We start from the raw sequence: 6000 nt of genomic DNA, 5'->3' as shown, positions 1-6000 counted from the left end.
CCAATTTGAATCTTCCTCTCTGACAACATTCAAATCTCTCTCCCAGATAAAAAGCAACTTGTTTTTGAGGGAAGTTGTTATAGGAGAAAGTCCAAGAGCAAACAGGTTAAAGTGCCATGTACACAACAGAAAGGATCACAAGGCACTTTTAATTAGCTATTTGAGTTACACCAGCTGCTTCTGGGGCCAGAGAGAACATCCACTGGTGGACATTAAAGGGAAGAAATGGAAAATGCTTTTCTAAAACATTTAATTTCTCTACTGAACAGGTGGTTAAGTCTGTTCTATGTAGCACATCCCACATGGAGAGGTAACAAGAGAAAAATAAAATAGTGACATGCTATAAGAATAAATGTATTTGTTCTTGACCTTTTATTCAGTCTCCCAGTATATCTTGATGATCAACATTCATCATTACTATTTTTTATGATGCTGATTTATGCTCTCTCTGCATTTGGGTTTATTTCTGTCTTTTGTCCAATGACTGCTAGATGTAGAAAGCAGCCATGTGCTGAGCATTTTCTCATGTGTTATATAAGGGTCAGGCTCCTTTGGCCTGAAACACTTCTGGGCCAACAACATTTGCAAGCTTGTTTTCACAGTGACCATTTCCAAAGAGGGAAGGAAAGCATTTTCCCACACTATACACGTATTTACATTTTTTTTTTAAATATTCAAGGACTAATACCTTGGAAACTCTCAAGCTAGCAAGAAAATCCTGTTCTGAGACTTAGGTTTATAAAAAGGTTAGGTTTTTAAAGTCTTCTGGACCACCTTACATAGATGTCCATATAGATGTGTCTACTGACTGCCGTTTGAGATGCCTGAGGGTACCCTACCACATCTCCATCTCTCTCTTCACCAGAGGTTCCTCTTCCATAGCCTCTGTCTTTCATCTGCAAATCTTGTGTAGATGTCTTGGATACCTGGTGTAAGACTTTTCTGTGTATGCAAACAAATCAGGCTCTGGCAAGCAGGGAGGATTACTCCCATTTAACTTGAGACATCTATGCCTGAGCTAGTCATGCTGAGCTCCTTTTATAGTCAGCAGAGAGAAATATAGTTGTCAACATGTAGCTGAACAAATCCTACCCCCAAATTCCACTTGTGTAAGCCCATTACTTCCAGCTTCAATAGCATTAGATAGTCTGAATCTTGTCTTTGTCCTCCCTGTTACATGTAAAGCTGGCAGTGGGTTTCTCTGCCCCTCTGTGAGGAACTTAAGAGCTGAGGCAGAACAAAGCTTGGGCTTGACTATACTGACTTCAGAAGTGCAGTCAATCTCCCCTGCTGTGCTCTGACAGGGTAACCTTTTCTTGTGAAAACAATCTTGGAACAAGCTTTAAAACTGCCCTAAATATCAGAGTCTTTGGTCTAGTTCTGCAGCAAGGGCATGATGATTCTACCTCAGACAATGAAGCCTATAGCCTACCTACTAACCCCCTGAAAGCAGGTCTTTCCCAGGTCTCTGGGGATTATATAGGCTATTGATCCAGCTGACTGGAGATGACAGTAAATTGATGGTGTCAAAAAGTTGCAAAGTACAGAAAAATGCAATTTAGTCACTTCTTTCCACTTCTCTGAACAATTTGCATCCAACAGCTACAATGTTGGAAACATTACCTATGGATGGGAGCAGCAACATTCAGAATCTCTTAACCCCATCTACTATCAGAAATAAGATGAGAAGCCTTCTACCCTTTAGAAAAGTCTGGTGTTTCTGAGATAGGTAGCCTTTGGATATAACACAAAACACATACATTTCTCCCTTACTTCTATGGTGTGCTCACCATGGTAGCCTCCACATGCACTCTGAGTGACCTGGCAGCACAAACCCCATGGTAGCAAATGTCACTTAAAATTGCAGTTGTCCTAGATAAAAGCAAAGTGTATTGGCAGGGTGGAAAGAGTCAGAAGATAAAATTGTTTAAACAGAATCACCACAGGGTTTTCATTTTTGTTCTGTAATTTTAGAAAACAGATTACCAAAAGTCTATGATTGCTTGCATAAAATACCCTTAATTTGCCATCGCTTTTATCTTTAAGACTTGTTTATTGGCAAGACTATCTGAAACCTAAGAAAATGGTGATGATGCTTCTGAAAAAGTACTGTGGAAGAAGGAGCAGAACTTGTTAAATCATGGCATTTTTCGAAATCAGTTGTACAATCCCAGCATGCTTGATGGAAAAAATAAGATATATCCCTCCCCCTTGCTCAAATGGCAAATAAGTAGAGCTCAAAATACCACTTGGCCCTTGGCAGGTTGGTGTGAGCATTTTTCTGGAAAGGATCAGTAATGTTTCTACTACAAAAGGGGCAAAGGGCATTATCTTCCCTACCTTTACCTATGCAGAAAGACCACTCATAAGGGGGGAAAAAAAGAAGGAAGGGCAAAATCACCCTGCATCTCCTGTTCTCTGAGGATATAAATGCAACCTCGACATTGTCCTTGCTTTCTACACAAAGCTAAATTTATCCAGAAAAAATGTCATCCTGCAGTAAAATGTGGGTTATCTTCATGGCCTGATCAATCAGCCGGCATGAAATCAGGCAATGTTGACTACTGCAGTTTTATCAGCCACAGACAATAGCAAAATGTCACTGGATTTCTCTGAATCATGCATTTCATGTTGCTGATGCTCCTTTTTTAAATTACAGACAGCACATTGCGAACTTTCTGACAAATCTCACTGCTATCCTGAGGTTACATGAGATCACTGGTTATTCATGTTAGCAGCTCCTCAGACAAGGCAAAGACTCTATAACCTACACAGTACCAAGAAAATGGATTTGTCAACATTTCTCATCAAGTTGAATAGAGAAAAAAAAAAGAACAAAAAAAGATTTTTTTTGTTCTGTGCCATGAATTCTCTGTTGTAATCAAGCTATTGCTCTTCCAAGTTATGTTCCTTTGACTGAATTAGAGAGTTTTTAAAAAGTAACAATTGGTAAAATATGCATGTACTTACTCATCTTGAGCATCTTGATTTGATTGGCCTTGATTTGAGCTACCAAGGAGAGTAGGCATGTTATGTAATTGTTTAAGCAACGTTTATTCTAATAAAAAGTTTGTATGTAGTAAAATCCTTTTACCCTAATGCAGCTGGAGCCCTGTCAGAAACTCAGCACCCAAAGAGCTTCAATTTTTACCCACAGATACATTCCATCTTACAGCATCTCTAAAGGCTGTTTGCATGGATCAGACGTTTCTTGCTAATGTGAAAACTAAAATTAGCAATTAAAAACACTTAGAAATTACCAATAATCTGCTGTCCTGATGATCACGCATAGGAGGAAGTAGAAATCAACACAATATGAAAGACTAAAATGCTCATTGATGACCCATAAGCCAGAACACTCCTCTTCTTTCAGGTTGATACAGAGCTTTTAAAATTAACCTACAAATGCATGGAATTTGACACCTTTTTCAACCTATGATATTCTAATTCTGACTAACTCTAATTCTGTCTAATTTTTTTCCTTATTTCCAGGGACTGTATTAGACCAAATTTTAGCCATGCCCTGTTATAAGAGAAACAATGAACCCACATGGAATTTAAAAAAGTCAGGTCTCAGCAAAAGTAGAAATCAAACACTTAGCCTGCTCTGCCTCATACCTTGAAGAATTTGGCTTGATCCATAGACCACACTATTGCTAGGTGTTCCTCTTGGTCTGTTCAGACTGGAGGAGACTAAGGGAGATCTCACTGCAGTTACAACTTCCTTGTGAGGGGAAGAGAAGGGGTAGGCACTGATCTCTTCACTCTGGTGACAGTGACTGGAGCAGAGGGAATGGCATGAAGGGCAGGTTTAGGTTGGATATTAGAAAAAGGTTCTTCATCCAGAGGTGATTGGGCACTGGAACAGGCTCCCCAGGGAAGTGGTCACAGCACCAGCCTGACAGAGCTCAAGAAGTGTTAGGACAATACTCTCAAGCAGTGGTGTGCCCCTTGGGGACAGTGCTGTGCAGGGCCAAGCATTGGACTCAATGATCCTTGTGGGTCCTTTCCAACTCAGTTTATTCTCTTATTCGCAGTTACAGGTGAAATCTCTGTTTATAAGGGCATGTTTGGTCACAGATAAAGGAATGTGCTTGCTTTCTGTGGCTTTACTCCACATCTCCAGCACATTCCTGCAGATGAGGGAACAGAAGCCATGTGGCTTGGTCTGCCATGGCAGCAGCTGGTACTGCTGGCACGATCTGCAGGCTCAGCAGATGAGGCTGCTGTTGGGTAGGGGCTGCAGGCAGGGCAATGGGCAGAACCAGCAGCCTCCCACCACTCAGCCAGCAGCAATTCTCTGCTGACCAGTGACTCACACTTTGGTGAGAAGGCAGAAGATGAGTGTTTTACTCTATGTCATAGCATCCCTTGTTATTTTGTCATTTGGAGAAGGCCAGTTCAGACCTTGACTTTCCTGCAAGGATGGGCTGCCCAACACCCACCTGTAATAAACTATGTGCACAACACTGATTCTTAGTAATTTAGATGGGAAAAGGTCCAGCCCAATGGTAGCACCACATATTTTCTCAGAAGCCTTATCAACATGTTTCAGTCTTTCCAGGACTGACTCCGGTGTCAGGGCGAGTGGGAAGCACGGACAAATAGAGTTTCCTTCTTTGTGTGCTGCTCTCTCAGGGCACGTTTTGCCAGCCTAATCAGATGGAGATAAACACCTTGCAATAGACTGTGCAACCAACGTCAGCTTTTTGTGTGCTTGGAATGATGTCAGCACCAGCTTTGCAATGCTTTAACCTCCTGAGCAGAAGCAAGCAGAGCAGCAGCCAACCTTCTACTTTGCACAAGCTGCCACGCCAAGATTATTTCCTTTTTGCCCTGCTGGCTACAGATCTGGGTGAAGGAGGCAGGAGAATCAGAACAATGGGATCCACTCCTGTACTCAGCCAGTTTTTAAGAGTCTAAATAAATTTAAATTGAGTTATATAAAGAATGAATGACATCTCTCAGCACAGTAGTGAGGCCCTTAAGAAATGGATTCCACTCATTTACATCAGTGCAAATAATATCAAATTAATTTCTCAGAATTTACACTACCTTCACTGTAATTTTCCACATATTTGCAAACACTCACCAATATACATAAAAATTTACAAGTTAAATGCAGCCTAGAGTTTCAAACTTGTATAGAGGCCTCTGGCAAGGCATTTCTAGAGGACCAAAATTTCATGCTAATAGAAATTTAATTCAAATGTCAAAAAAGCCAAAATGAAGGCACAGAAACTGGAACAAAAACATTAAGTGTCAAGAACACTGTGAAAAGCAAAAATCAGTGGCAGAACCGGCCTGATTTAAAGGGTTTTTTGTTTTCTTGTTTGGGTTTTCTTTAGAAATTTTCCTCAGCCCTCCTGTTCCAGGGGAATTACACCTTATTACAGGTTATTTATACCCCACTTTGATTTCAATTTGCCTTATCATGTTACCAATTTTCAACATTTGCTTCTACTGAAAGAATAGAAAAGTTACAAGCTAGTCACTTATAAAATTAGCAAGTTTTTCATAGAAATCTTAGCCAAAACTTAAAGAATAAAGAACTGATTATTACTAATTCTTTTGGTATTCATTATGCTATTAGTCATGGAGCTCACTCATACATTTCCAAATTTCAACACAATCATTTCAGGATGAAGAGTATTATTTTTTTTTCCCTTCTTACGAATTTTTCCTTGGCATCAAGTTTCATGCCCTTCCTCTCCAATTGCCAGGAACGCAGAGTTTGGGATTAACAGTCTTGGGCTGGGCTTTTTTAGTTTATTTTTTTCTTTCCAGAAACACAACTTTACCAAGGTTATTTCATCTACAAGAGAATGCATTTTTAATTGACTTGTTTATCTCCATAACACATGCACACCTCAGCAAGACCAAAGGATCAGGTTATATGACATCATGGTGCCAAAGGAATAATTGTCTCTTGTTTGTGTAGTCCTGAAGAAAAGCCTGTAGCTTGAAATCAGACACAGTGCTGCACTGACATAATCTATA

This window comes from Lonchura striata, chromosome 3 (genome assembly GCF_046129695.1).
Source record: "Lonchura striata isolate bLonStr1 chromosome 3, bLonStr1.mat, whole genome shotgun sequence".
NCBI classification, from domain to species: domain Eukaryota; kingdom Metazoa; phylum Chordata; class Aves; order Passeriformes; family Estrildidae; genus Lonchura; species Lonchura striata.
This window is presented reverse-complemented; position numbering follows the sequence as displayed.